This window comes from Balaenoptera acutorostrata, chromosome 5, assembly GCF_949987535.1.
Source record: "Balaenoptera acutorostrata chromosome 5, mBalAcu1.1, whole genome shotgun sequence".
NCBI lineage: Eukaryota > Metazoa > Chordata > Mammalia > Artiodactyla > Balaenopteridae > Balaenoptera > Balaenoptera acutorostrata.
In genome coordinates, this window is record NC_080068.1 from 59,931,152 (window position 1) to 59,954,530 (window position 23,379).

Sequence of the window (23,379 nt, forward strand, 5' to 3'; positions counted from 1 at the left end):
TCTCAGAAATAACAGCGTGTGCAAAGGTTCAGCTGCAAACAATTCTCTTATATTCTGTTTTAAGTTTTACTATCCTTTTAAAATTTTATTTGTATAATGCAAAAGAAAACAATGGTCCCATACTTATATTTTCATGTAAAAGATTAATAGATTTACTCCACTATCTCATGTCCCATCCTCTCACTCTTTCTTCTCCACATGCAGAAGAGTGAATTATATGAGGAGTGAATTTGCGGGAAGGAATCAGGTAGATATGTCATAACCCTTTCTAGGTTTTCTTTTAGGTCGCCTCCCTACTCAGACTGTCTTTTTGTGGTTTTATGGCCATTCTTTAAGGGGCCCGTAGAGTTAGTCAACAATATTTTAATTCTGCTTGTATCAGAGTGGGTAAATCTATGTCTGGTGTAAAAATAGAGATGCTAAATAGGCCAAAGGGTGAAGACAACATTTATAATGAGTTTTAGAAATAAAGCTGACTTCTTTTTGATCTGCCTCACACTGATTTCTGTGTTTCTATATCCGGGTCAGTTCCAGAGTTATTTTTCAAGATCTGAATTTTTATTTTGCCCAAACCTTAACATATAAGCAAACTCAGCTAATAGATAGTAGTTATATTTGCATATATTTATGCTCATCTAAAACATATTTTCAATATAAAGTCAAGATAATATCATTTGACAACATATAGATTTTTCATTATTTTGGGTTTGAGTGTGGGATTTCATGTATCTTTATGTTTCATTGTCATTTAAAATAAAGCATAAGTAGACGGAAATTATTTTCAAAACTAACTTCCTTACCTTAAAACTATTTTATGCTCAATGACACTGTATCTCTCCTAATCTCAAAATAAATAATGCGGTTATCTTTGGACACCCTCTAATTCTCTCTCCATTTTCAGTCACTGACCAATGCTGTGAATATATCCTTGTTAATATCTCTTGCTTGGTAAATATATACTTATTTTTCAGTGCTCTAATCATAGGGTAGCACATCTTTGAAACCTCCATTGATTCAGAGTTGATATACTACTCCCTTGTGTTCCCATTCTAACATGTGCACACTTCTAATTTATGGAGTCATACTATTTGTAAACTTATAGTATCTATTAAAATGACAGTTCATAAATACCAAATTAATGAGTAATCTACAGTTGGCTTTGATTTTCTTTTACAGCATATTATATTAAGCAGGATATTTTAGGAAAAAAATGTAATGCTGCCATAGCTGAATTTTGAAGCAGTATAGAATCAAAAAACGTATCTAGGAAGATATGAAGTCTAGAAGTGATTAACATGCTAACACAAAGGAAAGCCATAAACCAAATGTCTGGTTTCATTGCCCACTACTTCCTTAAACACCATGCAGTTGATTTATTTAATAATTTGAAATGCATTGTGAACCTTCTGTCTTTGGGCTTTTTTGTGAACAAATCCCACCTGTTCCTTTAAACCTTCCTGATACATCTCCACCAGTGGTTAGACCTCCTGTCATTTAAAGGTTGCATAAAAAAGATCATAATTCATCAATGATAAACTACATGTATACTGTGCTGTGATATTTCTTCCACCATTTCCTAGAGTCATATATTCCTTTTAATTAAAAATAATATTGGCTTATATCTTGCTTATACAGTTAGATAGAAATGCCCTTGAGGGTATGAATGTTTTATGCCTATTGATTTCTCTAGAGCAGAGAAAAATATTCCATTTATATCTGTTCCTTATTTTATTAAAGAGTTACAGAAAAAATTGCACATGTTGTATAAAGCATATGACTCGTATACTAATTTCCTCTCATGTCAATATAGACCGTTTTAATTACTATAAAATGTGACAGCTTTATTCTCTTGATTCCTCATGAATTATTGCCAATTTGAAACAAAGTGACTATGGTTTTCCTGATTATCAGTATTTCATTCATTAAGGTACCATAATGTGAACACAGTATAATACTTTGAAATGCCACTGAACTAAGCCAGTTATTACACATTATTTTAAGTAGGAGTGGTATTACTCAGTAGCTCAACTGCTGTAAAAAAAGAAAACAGCATTACAATTAAATGGAGATGTATATCACTTCCTTTGTATCTACCTAGAAAGCTACACACATATTACATACTACTTACCAAGCATTGTTGATATATGACTTACTGTCTCTTTCTTACAAATACATATATGCTGCCTCTGTAAGACAGGTTGCCCTATAAAGTTAATGAGCTTCATCAAATTTTTATTTTAGTTTTTATAATAATCCTCCTGTCTGTTTGTGTCATCTTTGGGAAATGATTAGTTATTTTATTTTCTACTTCATAGTTTTTTTCTTATTCCTGTCTTTCTTGAGTGTTATTGAAATCTAGTTACCTAATATAACAAAGCTTGTCCCTGAAAAAGTTCCCCAAATAATCGTGAGATCAGCTGTTCTGTTATAACATAACAAAAGGTTGATTTGGATAACTTATAGATGCTCTATAGTATTAAAATATATGATCAAATTGCTGTGACAATTAATTTAATAAATTGAACAATATTTACTTCTGAAGCTTTCTCATTTAACATTTTAGAAGATATTGCTCCACTCTACACTCATTTTTTTAAAATAAATTTATTTGTTTGTTTACTTATTTATTTATTTTTGGCTGCATTGGGTCTTCGTTGCTGCGTGCAGGCTTTCTCTAGTTGCGGTGAGCAAGGTCTACTCTTCGTTGCAGTGCACGGGCTTCTCATTACGGTGGCTTCCATTGTTTTGGAGCACAGGCTCTAGGTGCGTGGGCTTCAGTAGTTGTGGAGCACAGGCTCTAGGTGCATGGGCTTCAGTAGTTGTGGTGCACAGGCTCAGTAGTTGTGACTCGCAGGCTCTAGAGCACAGGCTCAGTAGTTGTGGCACATGGGCTTAGTTGCTCCACAGCATGTGGCATCTTCCCGGACCAGGGCTCTAACCTGTGTCCCCTGCATTGGCAGGAGGATTCTTAACCACTGCACCACCAGGGAAGTCTTTACCCTCATTTTTTTATTTTTTAAATATCTTTTTAACCTCTGTTTAAGTTTGGTCTGTATAATCAAGTTTGACCAACTAACCAACCTCCAATAATATAAACAACAAAATCAACAGCAAACATGGGGAAAACAAAACAAAACACCAAACAATCAGACAGCTGAGATTTTAAAAGAAAGGTTAGTTTAATCAACAGTATTATTTTTTGGAAAAGATCAATGCTGAGTAACCCTTTATCATAACGATAAAAGGCAAACTTTTGATTATTAATTCTCTCCAATGACCCTGCCTGACCCATAGAGTTACATGCTACAGCATATTAGCTAAGACTTAAAAAGTGGATATGGAGGCTCTCAATATGGTGGAATAGACCAGAATCTCAATCCTAAACTAAAAGCAGGCTGGTCAGTTGAATAGCATTGGGAGGATATTTAAACCGAGATGAAGAGTTGGACATGGAGTTGTAAATGACAGGAGAAATGTATGTTGTGCTCTTAATCTCTTCCTGCCAGTAACTATCATGCTTTCTTCATTATTACTCTTTATTTTGTTACTGAACCAAACCTAGGTCCACTCACGCAGTGCACAGTAAAGTCAATCTACTGACAGTGGGTTGTGATGAAAGATAGTACAGTACTTATTACAAGGTGCCCAGTGTGGGGCCAAGCAAGGAGAATGGGCAGCTCATGTTTAAAAGACCCGAACTCCCTGATGGCTTTCAGGGAAGTTTTTTGTTTTTTGTTTTTTTTAATTGAAGTGTAGTTGATTTACAATGTTGTGTTAGTTTCTGGTGTATAGCAAAGTGATTCAGTTATATAGATACATACATATGTATATATTCTTTTTCATATTCTTTTCTGTTATGGTTTATTATAGGATACTGAATTTAGTTCCCTGTGCTATACAATAGGGATAGCACAGGGAACTAAACTTGTTGATAATCCATTCTGTATATAAGTTTGCATCTGCTAGTCCCAAACTCCCAATCCAACCCTTCTCCCCACCCCTTGGCAACCATAAGTCTGTTTTCTAAGTGTGTGAGTCTGTTTCTGTTTCATAGATAAGTTCAGTTGTGTCATAGTTTAGATTCCACATATGTTATATCATATGGTATTTGTGTTTCTTTTTCTGACTTACTTCGTTTAGTATGATAATCTCTAGGTTCATCCATGAAGCTGCAAATGGCATTATTTCATTCTTTTTTATGGCTAAATAATATTCCCTTGTGTATGTATATATATATATTATATATATATATATACATATATATATACCTTATCTTCTTTATCCATTCATTTGTTGATGGACATCTAGGTTGTTTCCATGTCTTGGCTTTTACAAACAGTGCTGCTATGAACATAGGGGTGCATGCATCTTTTCGAATTCTAGTTTTGTCCAGATACATGCCCAGGAGTGGGATTGCTGGATCATACGGCAACTCTATTTTTTGTTTTTGAGCAACCTCCATACTGTTTCCCATAGTGGCTGCACCAATTTACATTCCCACCAATGGTGCAAGAGGATTCCCTTTTCTTCACACCTTCTCCAGCATTTGTTATTTGTAGACCTTTAATGATAGCCGTTCTCACTGGTGTGAGGTGGTAGCTCATTGTAGTTTTGATTTGCATTCCTCTAATAATTAGTGATGTTGAGCATCTTTTCCTTTGCCTATTGGCCATCTGTATGTCTTCTTTGGAGAAACGTCTTTTTAGGTGTTCTGCCCATTTTTTGATAGGGTTGTTTGGTTTTTTTGTTATTGAGTTGTATGAGCTGTTCATATATATTGGAAATTAATCCCTTGTCAGTTGCATCATTTGCAAATATTTTCTCCCTGTCCTTAAGTTGTCTTTTTGTTTTGTTTATGGTTTCCTTTGCTGTGCAAAACCTTATATGTTTGCTTAGGTCCCGTTTGTTTTTGCTTTTATTTCTATTGCCTTGGTAGACTGACCTAAGAAAGCATTGCTATAATTTATGTCAGAGAATGTTTTGCCTATATTCTCTTATAGGAATTTTATGGTGTCATCTCTTATATTTATGTCTTTAAGCCATTATGAGTTTATTTTAGTGTATGGTGTGAGGGTGTGTTCTAACTTCATTGATTTACATGTGGCTGTCCAACTTTCAGGGAAGGGTTTTTAAAGGCAACATTAAGCAGAGGGTTATAGGGTAAGTGGTCAGCTTGTGGACATCCTTCTGATTGGGTGATGGTGAAGTAACAGGGTGATGTTTCAGGAATCTCAGTCGTAAGTCTTCTAGTTCCAGCGGGTCTGGAGTGCTGATGGTCAGCATGCAGTTAACTTCTTCCACCTGGTGGCGGTTTTACTATCTGCTAAACAACTCAAGGATGTGGTTCAGAATATTATCTACAGTCCTTGAGGAGGAAATGAAGGCCCTTGAATTTGTTTTATGGCTAAACTATTATTATTTTGTCTTGCTTGACTGTTTTTATTTGTTTATGCATTTTCTCATTTCTCTGATTAGATATGTTCTTTGGAACTTGGGGAAGGCCCAGGATGCTAAAGCTTTTCTATAAACAAGAGGCAAGGGACTGTGGGGGTGGGTGTTTCTGTCTCTAACTGTATCTCTGTTTCTCTCTTTCCTCTCTCTCTCTCTCTCTCCCTCTTGTCATCTTTCTCTTTTAGTGAGAACAGTATAGTGAAGAAGAAAGGGAAATGAGATGGGGGGAATAAAAGAGGATTCTGGAGAAAAAGAAGAGCCTGAGCTGGAAAAGAGGTGATAGAGGCCATGTCCTGCACAACTAACAAATTAACCATACAGCTGCTTTAATTACCTTTTATTCCACTCACATTCCGTTACCTTCTTTCCATTTTGCCATTAAAGACTTATTTTTCCTGCCATAAAACACTTCAGCTCTGGATTGAAATATGGCCTTTTATGTTCCTATAAACACTATTCTCAGTGTAACTACTAAAAAAGTACAAATCAACAATAAACCTATATAACTAAATAAATTCATAAGTAGGTAAACAAGCGGAAAATACTTATATATATAAATACATATGTATATATATGTATATATAATATTTGTGTGTGTGTGTGAGACACTGCAAATTACTGTTTTTTTAATTTCTTTTGAGTCTTCAGTATTCAATTAAGATTTTGCATCACTATTTAACTTCTACTAAAATTCCCCCTCATTTGCTAATCCAAATTTTTAACTTTATCATAAAATTTCAACCTCATTCTCACCTTATTCTGTTTTTATTATCAGCAGAGAAATTTTCTTGCTAATTTACAGGAAATCAATAGCAGTAAACAAAATTTCTTCAATTCCTTTTCTTAACATATACATGCATCTTAATTTTCAGTGATGTCCCCCTCTACCATCATATAATTTTTGTTGTTTTTGTTTTGGTTAAAAAAGCACCTGTTTTTGTTTTCATATGTGTTCCTTAATTGTGTTTAGCTTGTGTTTTCTCTTCTCTCCTCAAGGTTTAGGCTTCCTGAATCACTCCTCTTCTTTTAACTTCCATCTCATCTCTACTTATCTTTCTTTTATTTAATATAAAAACAGAACATCTCAGATAGCCCTGCTAAACTTCTTGTCTTCATTAAGCTCTTACATGATATTTCTTCACAGCTCATATTCTTAAATGGAGCCTACATTTCCCTTATTATCTCCTACTTAGTAATAAAACTCATATACTGTTATTTATACAATAACATTGGATAACACTCTGGTTAAGATAGCCAATTATTTTTATATTGCTAATTCCATTGAAAGTGTTCTGTACTTCTCTTAATTTCTCAGGACCACTGCATATTATACTTACTGATTCTTAAAAATCCTCTACTTTATTGACATAATCACTCTGTTTTTTCACATTTTCCTTTCTTTATTATCCCTTATCAAATATCCTTTGTGGAGCCATCGTCTTCCAGTAGTTTATTAAATGTCAGTATGTTCTTTGCCTTCTGCTCTGTGGTGATATATTCAACCTTGTCTTCTCTCTTGCTTATAACGTGGATCCCAATCTAAATCTCTTAAGTTGGCCAAAAAATACATATTCAGTGTCTAATAAATATTATCAGCCTTTTTTAATATAAAGCAATGAAGACCCAAGGATGGGCAAAACAAATGTCTTCCATGTCTGCATGAAGTACATAGAAAGATATGAAAATAGATAGCCATGCAAATAAATTGACACTTCAAACTGTGATTAGTGCAATGAAAAGATACATGGTGACAAGAAGTTTTACAGTAGGATAATTTGACCTAGTCAAGTATGTATGGAAAGACTTTCCAAATGAAATAAAATAATTTGAATCTTAAAGGTGAGTGGGCTCAAACTTGGCAAAAGGAGAAGAGATTTCCGCACAGAGCAGAGCAACATGTGCAAGGACTCTATGATAGGATGAGCATGGTGCCCTATAGGAATTATCTTGTTAATATGGTTAGAATGATGAGGAAAAAGAGGTGTGTTTGTTGCAAGGTGAAGATGGGTAGAGGTAGGTACCAGAATATAAAGGCATGTTAAGGTTCTTTTTATTCTTTATTAACAGAACAATAGTAAATAATTAAAATATTAATTATAGCAGTTATGTGGATATCTAAGTTAATGAATTTCGCCTCTGTGTGGACTTTAGGTTGATGGGGACAATAATTAGTATCTGGAAGCTATCAGTGTAGATAAGTTTGGGGAATACAAATTTCTCTTGGGATAGAGAAATGTTCAGGGATCCAGAGAAATCTGCATTATTTGAGACATATTCAGAAGGTTCTATTGAGAGGACTTGGTGATAAGTTAGAAATGGGAAGTTGAGGGTAAGATGTCATCAAATTTCTAGTATCACGCAACTGGATTGTTAATCATGGTGTTGCTGAGATAACTGGAGGAAAGTTAAGTTTATTTGTGGGGGAAGAGGACTCTTTGATGTTTGATATGCTTTAGAGGGCTCAAAAAAGATAAGACAAATAGGCACTTGAGATATATATATTTGGAATAGAGGTGAAATATCTGGGAAATATAAATGATTTAGTGAATTATTTGTATGCAGGTGGTAATTAAACATGTGGGCATAAATATAATTGCTTAAGCAAATATATTTCTTAGGCAATGTATTGAGAAGAGAGATGAAGACAGAAACTTCAGGAATTCAATCAGTGTTGGGGAAGAGACAATAGTTCTGTAAAGGAAGTATGGAAGTAGCAACCAGAGGAAGAGAAAATGGGTCAGAAAAACTTAAAAGCATGTGTATTAAAAATGATGCAGCAGACATTATGATAAATGCTGCCAAGAAGATGAAGATTGAGAAATGGGTATCTTGTTAAATACTCTTGTCCTTAGCAGGAACTGCATCATTGAAGGTGTTAAAAATGATTAACACAAGCATAATACTTAATGTGGTGTTGTTTTAAGTTCATTAAGTATATTAACTAATTACAAGATAGGTGGTACATATACTATTATTATAAGACTCATTACACAGATGAGAATCATGGCATAGATACTCTAAGTATATTATGCAAGGTCAAATGGCTAGTAAATAGTTGGAAGCAGGATACAAACAGTCCATTTAGTGAGTCCATAATCGTGTGTGATATCAATAAGCACAAGATAGTTTAGAGTAATATATGATGAAATAGGAGGAAAGTAAATATATCGCAGATAAAGATAATTCTTCAGGAGCAAACTGCATCACATATCTGCGTAAATGTAAATAAATATTGTAAAGTAACAATAATGTCTGGTGAGTTTAACATGTAGAAATAATTAAAACAGAGGATTAACCAAGATGGCGGAGTAGAAGGACGTGCTCTCACTCCCTCTTGCGAGAGCACCAGAATCACAACTGGCTGCTGGAAAATCATCGACAGGAAGACCCTGGACTTCACCAAGGAGGATACCCCACGTCCAAGGACAGAGGAGAAGCCACAGTGAGCCGGTAGGAGGGGCGCAATCAGAGTAAAATCAAATCCCATAACTGCTGGGTGGGTGAGTCACAGACTGGCGAACACTTATACCACAGAAGTCCACCCACTGGAGTGAAGGTTCTGAGCCCCACGTCAGGCTTCCCAACCTGGGGGTTCGGCAACGGGAGGAGGAATTCCTAGAGAATCAGACTTTGAACCCTAGTGGGAATTGATTGCAGGACTTTGACAGGACTGGGGGAAACAGAGACCCCACTCTTGGAGGGCACACACATAGTAATGTGTTCATCAGGACCCAGGGGAAGGAGCAGTGACCCTGGGAGAGACTGAACCAGACCTACCTGCTGGTGTTGGGGGGTCTCCTGCAGAGGCGAGTGGTGGCTCTGTTTCACCGTTGGGATAAGGACACTGGCAGCAGAGGTTCTGGGAAGTTCTCCTTGGCGTGAGCCCTCCCAGAGTCTGCCATTAACCCCACCAAAGAGCACGGGTAGGCTCCAGTGTTGTGTTGCCTCAGGCAAAACAACCAACAGGGAGGGAACCCAGCCCCACCCATCAACAGTCAAGTGGATTAAGGTTTTACTGAGCTCTGACCGCCACAGCAACAGGGAGGGAACCCAGCCCCACCCATCAACAGTCAAGTGGATTAAGCTTTTACTGAGCTCTGACCGCCACAGCAACAGTCAGCTCTACCCACCACCAGAGCCTCCCATCAAGCCTCTTAGATAGCCTCAACCACCAGAGGGCAGACAACAGAAGCAAGAAAAACTACAATCCTGCAGCCTGTGGACCAAAAACCACAGTTACAGAAAGACAGAGAAGATGAAAAGGCAGAGGGCTATGTACCAGATGAAGGAACAAGAAAAAACCCCAGAAAAACAACTAAATGAAGTGGAGATAGGCAACCTTCCAGAAAAAGAATTCAGAATAATGATAGTGAAGATGATCCAGGACCTCGGAATAAGAATGGAGGCAAAGATTGAGAAGATGCAAGAAATGATTAACAAAGACCTAGAAGAATTAAAGAACAAACAAACAGAGATGACCAATACAATAACTGAAATGAAAACTACACTAGAAGGAATCAATAGCAGAATAACTGAGGCAGAAGAACGGATAAGTGACCTGGAAGACAGAATGGTGGAATTCACTGCTGCAGAACAGACTAAAGAAAAAAGAATGAAAAGAAGTGAAGACAGCCTAAGAGACCTCTGGGACAACATTAAACGCAACAACATTCGCATTATAGGGGTCCCAGAAGGAGAAGAGAGAGAGAAAGGACCAGAGAAAATATTTGAAGAGATTATAGTCGAAAACTTCCCTAACATGGGAAAGGAAATAGCCACCCAAGTCCAGGAAGCGCAAAGAGTCCCATACAGAATAAACCCAAGGAGAAACATGCCGAGACACATAGTAATCAAAGTGGCAAAAATTAAAGACAAAGAAAAATTATTGAAAGCAGCAAGGGAAAAACGACAAATAACATACAAGGGAACTCCCATAAGGTTAACAGCTGATTTCTCAGCAGAAACTCTGCAAGCCAGAAGGGAGTGGCATGATATACTTAAAGTGATGAAAGGGAAGAACCTACAACCAAGATTACTCTACCCGGCAAGGATCTCATTTAGATTTGATGGAGAAATCAAAAGCTTTACAGACAAGCAAAAGCTACGAGAATTCAGCACCTCCAAACCAGCTCTACAACAAATGCTAAAGGAACTTCTCTAAGTGGGAAACACAAGAGAAGAAAAGGACCTACAAAAACAAACCCAAAACAATTAAGAAAATGGTCATAGGAACATACATATCGATAATTACCTTAAACGTGAATGGATTAAATGCCCCAACCAAAAGACATAGACCGGCTGAATGGATACAAAAACAAGACCCATATATATGCTGTCTACAAGAGACCCACTTTAGACCTAGGGACACATACAGACTGAAAGTGAGGGGATGGAAAAAGATATTCCATGCAAATGGAAATCAAAAGAAAGCTGGAGTAGCTATACTCATATCAGATAAAATAGACTTTAAAATAAAGAATGTTACAAGAGACAAGGAAGGACACTACATAATGATCCAGGGATCAATCCAAGAAGAAGATATAACAATTATAAATATATATGCACCCAACATAGGAGCACCTCAATACATAAGGCAACTGCTAACAGCTATAAAAGAGGAAATCGACAGTAACACAATAATAGTGGGGGACTTTAACACCTCACTTACACCAATGGACAGATCATCCAAAATGAAAATAAATAAGGAAACAGAAGCTTTAAATGACACAATAGACCAGATAGATTTAATTGATATATATAGGACATTCCATCCAAAAACAGCAGATTACACGTTCTTCTCAAGTGCGCACGGAACATTCTCCAGGATAGATCACATCTTGGGTCACAAATCAAGCCTCAGTAAATTTAAGAAAATTGAAATCATATCAAGCATCTTTTCTGACCACAACGCTATGAGATTAGAAATGAATTACAGGGAAAAAAACGTAAAAAAGACAAACACATGGAGGCTAAACAATACGTTACTAAATAACCAAGAGATCACTGAAGAAATCAAAGAGGAAATCAAAAAATACCTAGAGACAAATGACAATGAAAACACGACGACCCAAAACCTATGGGATGCAGCAAAAGCGGTTCTAAGAGGGAATTTTATAGCTATACAAGCCTACCTAAAGAAACAAGAAAAATCTCAAGTAAACAATCTAACCTTACACCTAAAGAAACTAGAGAAAGAAGAACAAACAAAACCCAAAGTTAGCAGAAGGAAAGAAATCATAAAGATCAGAGCGGAAATAAATGAAATAGAAACAAAGAAAACAATAGCAAAGATCAATAAAACTAAAAGTTGGTTCTTTGAGAAGATAAACGAAATTGATAAGCCATTAGCCAGACTCATCAAGAAAGAGGGAGAGGACTCAAATCAATAAAATCAGAAATGAAAAAGGAGAAGTTACAACAGACACTGCCGAAATACAAAGCATCCTAAGAGACTACTACAAGCAACTTTATGCCAATAAAATGGACAACCTGGAAGAAATGGACAAATTCTTAGAAAGGTATAACCTTCCAAGACTGAATCAGGAAGAAACAGAAAATATGAACAGACCAATCACAAGTAATGAAATTGAAACTGTGATTAAAAATCTTCCAACAAACAAAAGTCCAGGACCAGATGGCTTCACAGGTGAATTCTATCAAACATTTAGAGAAGAGCTAACACCCATCCTTCTCAAACTCTTCCAAAAAATTGCAGAGGAAGGAACACTCCCAAACTCATTCTATGAGGCCACCATCACCCTGATACCAAAACCAGACAAAGACACTACAAAAAAAGAAAATTACAGACCAATATCACTGATGAATATAGATGCCAAAATCCTCAACAAAATACTAGCAAACAGAATCCAACAACACATTAAAAGGATCATACACCACGATCAAGTGGGATTTATCCCAGGGATGCAAGGATTCTTCAATATACGCAAATCAATCAATGTGATACACCATATTAACAAATTGAAGAATAAAAACCATATGATCATCTCAATAGATGCAGAAAAAGCTTTTGACAAAATTCAACACCCATTTCTGATAAAAACTCTCCAGAAAGTGGGCATAGAGGGAACCTACCTCAACATAATAAAGGCCATATATGACAAACCCACAGCAAACATCATTCTCAATGGTGAAAAACTGAAAGCATTTCTTCTAAGATCAGGAACGAGACAAGGATGTCCACTCTCACCACTATTATTCAACATAGTTCTGGAAGTCCTAGCCATGGCAATCAGAGAAGAAAAAGAAATAAAAGGAATACAAATTGGAAAAGAAGAAGTAAAACTGTCACTGTTTGCAGATGACATGATACTATACATAGAGAATCCTAAAACTGCCACCAGAAAACTGCTAGAGCTAATTAATGAATATGGTAAAGTTGCAGGATACAAAATTAATGCACAGAAATCTCTTGCATTCCTATACACTAATAATGAAAAATCTGAAAGAGAAATTATGGAAACACTCCCATTTACCATTGCAACCAAAAGAATAAAATACCTAGGAATAAACCTACCTAGGGAGACAAAAGACCTGTATGCAGAAAACTAAGACACTGATGAAAGAAATTAAAGATGATACCAACAGATGGAGAGATATACCATGTTCTTGGATTGGAAGAATCAACATTGTGAAAATGAGTATACTACCCAAAGCAATCTACAGATTCAATGCAATCCCTATCAAATTACCAATGGCATTTTTTACGGAGCTAGAACAAATCATCTTAAAATTTGTATGGAGACACAAAAGACCCCGAATAGCCAGAGCAGTCTTGAGGCAAAAAAATGGAGCTGGAGGAATCAGACTCCCTGACTTCAGACTATACTACAAAGCTACAGTAATCAAGACAATATGGTACTGGCACAAAAACAGAAACATAGATCAATGGAACAAGATAGAAAGCCCAGAGATTAACCCACGCACCTATGGTCAACTAATCTATGACAAAGGAGGCAAAGATATACAATGGAGAAAAGACAGTCTCTTCAATAAGTGGTGCTGGGAAAACTGGACAGCTACATGTAAAAGAATGAAATTAGAATACTCCCTAACACCATACACAAAAATAAACTCAAAATGGATTAGAGACCTAAATATAAGACTGGACACTGTAAAACTCTTAGAGGAAAACATAGGAAGAACACTCTTTGACATAAATCACAGCAAAATCTTTTTTGATCCACCTCCTAGAGTAATGGAAATAAAAACAAAAATAAACAAGTGGGACCTAATGAAACTTCAAAGCTTTTGCACAGCAAAGGAAACCATAAACAAGACGAAAAGACAACCCTCAGAATGGGAGAAAATATTTGCAAATGCATCAACGGACAAAGGATTAATCTCCAAAATATATAAACAGCTCATTCAGCTCAATATCAAAGAAACAAACACCCCAATCCAAAAATGGGCAGAAGACCTAAATAGACATTTCTCCAAAGAAGACATACAGACGGCCACGAAGCACATGAAAAGATGCTCAACATCACTAATTATTAGAGAAATGCAAATCAAAACTACAATGAGGTATCACCTCACACCAGTTAGAATGGGCATCATCAGAAAATCTACAAACAACAAATGCTGGAGAGGGTGTGCAGAAAAGGGAACCCTCTTGCACTGTTGGTGGAAATGTAAATTGATACAGCCACTATGGAGAACAATATGGAGGTTCCTTAAAAAACTAAAAATAGAATTACCATATGACCCAGCAATCCCACTACTGGGCATATACCCAGAGAAAACCGTAATTCAAAAAGACACATGCACCCGAATGTTCATTGCAGCACTATTTACAATAGCCAGGTCATGGAAGCAACCTAAATGCCCATCAACAGACGAATGGATAAAGAAGTTGTGGTACATATATACAATGGAATATTACTCAGCCATAAAAAGGAACAAAATTGAGTCATTTGTTGAGACGTGGATGGATCTAGAGACTGTCATACAGAGTGAAGTAAGTCAGAAAGAGAAAAACAAATATCGTATATTAATGCATGTATGTGGAACCTAGAAAAATGGTACAGATGAGCCAGTTTGCAGGGCAGAAGTTGAGACACAGATGTAGAGAATGGACTTATGGACACCAAGGGGGGAAAACTGCAGTGAGGTGGGGATGGTGGTGTGCTGAATTGGGCGATTGGGATTGACATGTATACACTGATGTGTATAAAATTGATGCCTAATAAGAACCTGCAGTATAAAAAAACAAACAAAACAACTAATACTAAACTTTCATTGGGTTATTTGTATGGAAATATGTTAATATAAATGTTTCAGACATTGCATGAAATTTCTAAAAATCTTATATTTGTATTTGTATGGAAATATGTATGGAAATATGTCAATATAAATGTTTCAGACATTACATGAAATTTCTAAAAATCTTATATGTTCTGGTATAATGTTATAAGTAATAATCCTAGTTATTACTTTAAAATGTATATCTCAGAAATAACTAATTTTCTTGTCAACTGCATTATTATGAACTTTCATCAAATCTTTAACCGTGGTCATTTTTAAGTCTTTTGTCATTTACAGACAGTTCTGGGTGTACTCTGATGATTTTGCAAATATGTTCCTATAAAAGGGTTTCATCTTCAAGAAATTCATGGAAAAGACTCTGACAAGTACAGGTTTCTGGTAACTGACTGTACTGCTGAACTGAATGAATAAGCATTTTCAGAACTCTAATGAAAAACTGATGAACTCATAAAAGTGCTAACAAAAGATCAAGATGAAAAAAAAATTAATTACATGGGACTGAGTGAACTGATGGGGATGAGTATAATTTTTGTGACTTTCTGTCTGAATTAATTAAAAAAAAATCCCACAAGGACTCAGAGGCAAAGAATATACAAATCAATTTTCACTGCAAAGTAAAGGAGCTGTTACAGTGGAGGATTACTGGACTGAATGTCAATATTATGACATAGTATGAGTGTGTTTCATGTTTGGTAACTGCAATCATTGTTGCTTTTGTTGTGGTCATCCATGTACAATGCTTGGTGTCAGTCTATTTATCTCTTGTAAAAAAAAAAAAAACTGTTAACAGAGTTGGCTCTGTTGGATGTTGGTATTGGCAAAATCATTGGTAAGTTTTGCCACTTCCATTTGTGTGAGCTGCACAATGGCACCAACATTGTTACACGTGTTTTGTTAGTTCATGCTGATCCTTACAGGGTTTCAAATTTCTTTTCATTTGGAGAAAGAAATGTAAGCAAGTGAGTTACTCTACCTACGTCTTGAATCTTTTTTGCCTGGCTGGGTAGTTCCAGTATTAAATACACAGCAGAAAAAAAAAAAAAAAAGAAATAATTAAAACATAACGTGAAATAGCATGTAAGTCAAAAGGGTGTTGTATGTGGTTGAAGTGTTCCAAGGTTGTTGCATTTTCTGGGAAATGAAGATATCAAAATGCAGCAAGTGAGTTTTAGGTCAAATACTAAAATAATTGTAAAGAAATATATAAATACCAAGCAAAAGATGGTATTGGATAAAATTCTACGAAAGAGCAGAGTAGAATAATAAATAAATACATAAGAAGGAGGTCAAATGGGGGAAAAAATATAATTGATAGATTTAATCTCAAACATACATTAAATGTAATTGGGCTTTATCTCTGGAAAGAGTATAGTAAACAGAAGCAAGACAGTGTTCCTGTTGCCACACAGAAATATCTGGTAAATTACAAAAAACATAATTTTAATTACATTTGAGAGCTAGGGACGGAACAATACAATAAGATTCCAGAGAAAGAAGTTCTTCCTGAATGTGATTACATCAGTGGCTAATTTCTTCCAAGAATATTGTTGGTTTGATGTTAGGGCTTTTAAGGGTAGACAGATCTACCAGGGAGAAAGCAGCAAATTATACTAATCCCTTACAAAATAAATCAGTAAAACTTATAGTAATAGTCTTCCTTCTTTTACAACAAAATCATCCCTTTTCCCTATAACAAATAGTGGATTGAGGTACAAATCAAGTATCAAGTCTCAATTAATTCTGGATTCCAAGTTTCTTTTATGCATAGCTATATGACTTTTTACTGTTTTCACTGTAAACAAGCATAGAAAAACATAAATAGGAAAATACAGAGTGAATTAAATTTATGTAGCTAATTATGGATGATGTGCTTTCAATAGACCACTTCAGTAATTTAATCAATATCTCATAGTTTGCTGTCACTTTGTTTTTTAATTTAAAACTTTAGTCTGATCCTTGCAGTAACCAATGTAGAGACACAAGGGAGAATAAATGAAAAGTAAATCTGACTTAAAACACCTCCTGATCTAACGTAGAGCATTAACATTCATAAATAGTCAGAGAACATTTGGTATAGGGTAATAAGCACATCAAAAGATATATAAATCTAAAATCAGCTAACACTAGAGATAGAAAAAAGGTTAATCAGGGGATTGAGCATATGAAGGTTATAAAAAGGCAATTTAATTGCTTAAAATTTTCATTGATTATAGGATATACATGTCATTTTTTATTTGCAAGCATATAGATTTGGTTCCTTGCTTTGCTCTAGAATTTTATGAAGAAGTTATGTATGATAATTATTATTTAATTTATAAAAACATGAAAAGTTTTATGAAATATTTATATTATTCTTTTTAAAATATAGCACTGAATTACTCTCAATTGCAAAATATTTTAGTGTGAAAAAGTCATATTTTTGAAAAGTTATAAAAATAATTTTTGAATAACCATTATACACAGATTTCCTAAATGATGTATATTTACTTAATTAATTTATAATTTGTTCTCTTTCTTCCTCTTTTCTCTCTCACTCCCTCTCTCTCTTATTTATATTGACATATGTGTATGTATATGTGTTTATATATATATAAACTATACTGTAAGTACAGCAATGAATATATTTTAAAAACAAGGAGACTTGGTTCACATTTTTCTAAAGTTCTCGCTAATTTTCTTTTTTCTAATCAAAGATCCAAAATAAGTTATCACTTTTTTTTGTTAAAAAATCCTTATCCTACAAGACAAGAGTTTTCTAGAACTGTATATAGAGGTATCAGTCATCAGGTTGTGTGTGTGTGTATATGTGTGTGTGCACGCATGCGTGCTGCATGCATATAAAACAGAAAGGCATTATATCTCTTATATGTGGGTATTTGTGATTCATCGTGAGAATTCTCGCATAATAAGTAAATAATTTTTAAAAGTAAAATTGAGAAATGTGGTGGAATATAATGGAAACCAAATATATAATGAAAATACTTTATATTTTATGACTCCAAATTTGTGTCACTGGTGGTAAATTTGGCATCCACACCTATCAGAGAATACTTCAAAATCTATCTATATTTTTAATGTGAAAATACGCACATGCACACACATTGAAAGTGTTACTGTGAGTGAATGAATTGGTCATTTGGCTATATAATATAAACAGAGAAAGCTACACTAGGCCTCCAGATAGTTTAAAACACTTAATTTAAAAAGTTACTTTTGAAAATCCCCTCAAAAATTTTAACTAAGTCCACTTCTTATTTTTAATATTATTCTAATGTGAATGGAATGAATATATAATAAAAACACTGACAATTTAGATATAAAGTCTATAAAGCAGTCAATTAATTTCTAACTTAAGACAGTTTTAGCATCACTTTAATGCTATAGTTATTCCATTATTCAAAGCCTCAGGTGATTCATCCTTATGAGTACATTTTTGTAGCAAAGTATAATCAACTATTAAATAAAAGCAAGGTAGGAAACATAGAAAATGTAGATATTTTAGTCATCCAAATATATATAGACTGGGAATATTAGAGTGCTCTTTACATAGATTTAAAAAAATAATTTATAATCAGCAATTTTCTTGTTTTGCTATGGTACCAATGATTTTACTGTCTGTTTTTCTATATTACTAAACTGACCAATGATGTTTCTACTGTGAGCTTTTTATTTGTTAAAAGATTTATAAATGCCAATATCATCAAACAGATCCTGAATTCACAAATATGAAAGAAGGATAATATTTTTTAAAATTTTATAAGGATTATTATATGTTGATATGTGTTTACAGTCTCCTAATATCTTTATATTATATACTTACTACGTATCACACTTTTATTAAAGCAATTTAGTTATATTAACACATTTAATTGCGTAGCGTGCTACTTTGTGCCAATTATGAACCAGGCTGCACTGTTAAAGTTTTACATTTATTAACTTCTTTTAATTCAAGGTGCACAACTTTTTGAAATAAATATCACTCATTAGAATACTATTAGTCAAATTGTATATTAGAGAAATATTGCATTATCTTTTCATGATATGCAGCAAATTCATGATGAAAAAATAAAAAGACATTCACATATACTATTTGTAAAACTTTTAGAAGAAAACATAGGAAAAAAATCTTTATGTCCTTAAGGTAAGCAAAGATTTCTAAGACATTATACCTAAAATACAACATATCATTAGAATTTAAAAAATCATGTGACTCCAAAGACAGTGATAGAAGAATGAAAAGACAAGAAACAGACTGGGAGAAAATATTGGCAAATCACATATCTGATAAAGGACTTGTATCAAGAATATATCAAGATATATCAAAACTCAATAATAAGAAAGCGAACAACACAATAAATAATGGGTAAAACATTTGAGCAAATGCTTTACAGAGAAGATGTGTGTATTGCTGGTAAACACATGAAAAGATGCTAGACTTAATATTCATTAGGAAAATTCAAATTGTGAACACAGTGAGATATATAGAGACAGAGAGAGGATTGATAAGACAAAAAGCTGGGGAAATGGAATTTATTGGTGAATATAGTTAAAGGGCATACAGGCAATTCTCATAATCTTATAAGTTTGAATTTATATAAAAATAAAAGGTTACAAAAATACTTTCTAGAAAATTTGAGAATTATATAACACATAAAATGTCAATTTCTTCCACAATGATCAGACTGTACACGACTAAATAAAGATGTAATAATACTTCTACTTCTCTACATCTCTACATTCTCTTCCTTTTTTATAAGATAATTATTCATCTCACTTTTATGGAGCACACACTTTTAATATTGCCAATTTATTATAATCAACTTAATCTCTTTTAATGTTTAAGTTTGACTTGGGAATTATCAAATACATTACATATGACTTCTTTTTCCTTCTCATCACTATGACATTTTTGGTTTTAAATGCTATTGTATTGGGAGCACTCCTGTAGAAATTAGTAGTGATATGGGATCTTAATATTTCATCATTAAAATATTAGGAGAAACAAACATAATTTGGAATACATAAAAGTAAAAGCATGTTGTTAAACGTGTAACAGTTTTGCAGTTAATTTTCATATTGTGGAAGTGGTTCAAGGTTTATCTCAAAATTATTAACAATTATTTTGACAAGAGGTAGCCACTTAAATATTAAAAACTAAAACTAAATTTCTACTGACTTACCATAAGATTTAAGAATCTAGGGACTTCCCTGGCGGTCCAGTGGTTAAGACTCTGTGTTTCCAATGCAGGGGGCATGGGTTTGGTCCCTGGTTGGGAAACTAAGATCCCACATGCTGTGTGTCATGGCCAAAAAAAAAAAAAAAAAAAAAGAATCTATACCAAGCTGAGAGAAGAAGGAACTTCTCCTAGAGGGTGATATTCCACCATGTTTTTTTGTTGCTTTTTAACTCGATGGGGTTAATTGGTTCAGTTGAACTATTGAGTTGAAATAAATTGTAAGATTTACTTAAAAGGCAGGGTCATTTGGACAGATTTTTTCATAGAGATATAATGAAAAAGAGAGAGAAACATTGAGAAACATGAAGAAATAAGTCAAAATGTAATTAAAACACTGTGAAGTTAGAAAAAAAAAAAAGACTGAAATGAGATCAGTAAATCAAATCATCAAGATTAAAAGTTGGAAATTTACACTGAAGCTATGAGTACTGGAACTTTCTTGTATAAGAACACTGATCATTTTCTCTGGCTTGAAGTTAGGGTCTAAAAGGAACTAGGCCAGAATTAATTCTTGGAAGAAGGGAGTCCAGAAACCATTAACTAAACCATAAAGTGGTGTTTTAATTTGGGTACTCCCCAAAATAAACTCAGAGACAGGGAATTGAGTCAGGTAGTTTACTTAGTAGGTCAAGTCCTCATAAAGATGATAATCAGAAAGTCAGGAAGTGGAAGCAGCCAAAAAAATGTTAGATGGAGTTTAGTGTGGGTAACTAGAGTTGGTTTTTATTAGTGCTCTGTTCTCAACTTGACACACTAGTATAATAGTTATTTTAGATGGCATATATTCAGATTTTCAGTTTCATTACAAGGCTGACTTATGGCTAAATTTGCATACTATAAGGCAAATACAAACTATCCCTTAATTAATGCTGATATCAACATCTGAGTGAGTGATGATGATCCTCTTAAGCATGAGTGCTTCCTTAAAGGTCTACAAAAGGAATAGAGGATTCCTGAATGGAATCCACTTACCTATGACAGAAATTAGCTCATCTAAAGAAGGAGTACTAAAAATTTTGAAACTGCACCATGACCAATGTGGCCATTTGGTATTATATTCTGACATAAACATGAACTTACCTATCACTCTGTAGTACAGTCTGGTCTGATTATATTATTTAACTCTTTTCTGTGGAATCACAGCTGGAGTCAGCTTCCCAGTTCTTCCCAGGAATTATGGTAATAAACTTTTAGATCAACCATGAAACCTATTTTACAACAAAAACACAGTAAATAAAACTACAAAAAAGATCCAAAAAATATTTTTCTCTATTGGCTTCTCATATTTTTTTTCAAAATTTAATACTAGAAACTTTAGGAATTGTAGAGGACCTCTATTTACATCTCCCTTACCTTCAATTTTCACTAGAGATAACTACTGTCCAGAAACAGATCCTGTCATTCTTCTCCATTAGACCCTGACAGCAGTTTTTCTCTATATCATTGCAAACTCTAAAACTGGCAGATGTTTTAGGGTTTTTCCCTTAAAAGTAATGAGTGTGATAAAGCTTAAAATTATTTTGATTTGTATTTTTTCATCATTTGTGATACTAATCAATTATTTTATAGACCAGTGCTCATTGAGTTTTCCTAGTCTGCTAAGTATTTGCTTACTTATTATACTCAGCTCTCTATTTGCTTGGTTATCTTTTCGTTACTGTTATGTATTTGAGCTTTTTATACTGTCAGCTATTCATGTTTTCTCCCAATTGGGCTACCAGTTGTGGTCTAGGACATAATCAGTTGAAACTTCTCACATGTTGCAGATATAAAATCTTGAAAAATTATTGAAAAACTGAAAATGTAAAAAGCATTGGAAAACCACAAACAAGCAGTAGTAGAAGAAAATTTACCCTTGCTAAGGTACAGCTGCAATATAAGCATGAAGTGAGAATTGTTGGGGTTTTGTTGTTGTTTTTTTTCCTTTATTGGCTGATGGTACTTTCCTACTCCCTTAGTAATAGTGCCAAAGCCCACAACTTTACTGGCTCAAATTTGCAGAAAGTTTTCAATGCTGTCAAAAAAGCTGGAAAATTAGCAGGAGTTGGGGTGGAGAGTGTGATATTGATAGTAAGAGAACTGTAGAAAGGGTAAAACCCCAATTCTGAGTATTAACTTTGCCCAAATCTCTGCTGACTACCAAAGTATGAATGCATGGCAGAAACACTTGGGAGTTTTGCAAACAAGCAACCAGAAAGCCAGGAGTCTACATCTGAACGACAAAAGTGCACCAGATGAGTTTTGTGAATTTACTGTTTTTATAATGAATTCAGTTTCTCAACCTGAACTAATCTTAGGCAGCATCAAATTGAGACTTTTGTAGCTTAAGATGTCAAAGCACAGAGCTCTGGGCTGACAGGTCAGGTGAAGATTTAGGGGAGAGGTGACCATCAGAAGCAAGGAAGTACTGAGTTATAAAATATGAAAATAAACTCAGCCCAGATCCTTGGCTGACTACTAAACTAAACAGGCACTGACAAGAACCCTGAGGGAGCCCAGGCCAAAATATCAACCTCCAGAAACTGAAAGAACGAAGAGATACATCAACTAATGTGCACTGTATGAAAGAGTTTGCAATATGAGTCTAAGGAATATTAATTACCTAGTAGACGTAAAATTAACAATAGAGAGAAGGACATAAAAGAATACAGAGTCACTACATTATTTTAGCATTTACTGCATTGTCTAGTTGTGGTGGCCATGAAAATGTACCTTTCAAGTCTACTGCTGTGAAGAAAATATTTGACCGATAGCCTCTGTTACCATTCCACAAGATATACTTACTACTACATACACTACACAGCTACCGTTTTCACTCTGGGCTGCTCCCAGCCAGTGTTTGAGCATGGTGGGGATACTGATGGAGGCCCTGATCTGTGAAAGGTGGAACTCTTGCAAGGGGTATCTTTCCTTAAGGACTCCTCATCAATCTAGCCAAAACAAACTGAGGTCTGCACCTCAGTCTGAGACTCAGCACACAATTTTCCTTTCTTCCACATTTACTTTTACTAATGTCAGACCTATAATGTGTTCTGAATGTTCCCAATACATACCTTTGCTCCACCCCACTCTCCATTTTTCTTTTATAGGAATTTGACAAGTAAATCTTGTGTACAACTAAATCCGTCTGGTTGTCTGTTTCTCAGAGGACCTAAAAATATGGTACCATGTTTGATCTGAGAAGTCAGGTGATATGATGGGGCCTTGGGACTGGCTCACTCACTGCCATGAAAATGATATCATGGTGAATGGTATGTTGAGCACAGCCTTGTTGCTGATCTCAGTAGAAAAGATACTGATAAGGAGGAACACCCTTGGAGGGGTGATGATTCAAAAAAGATGGGGTTGAGGAAGCAGTTCTTAGAGTAACAGCAAAGTTTGCTGGTTATTGCTAAGTTGAAATTGA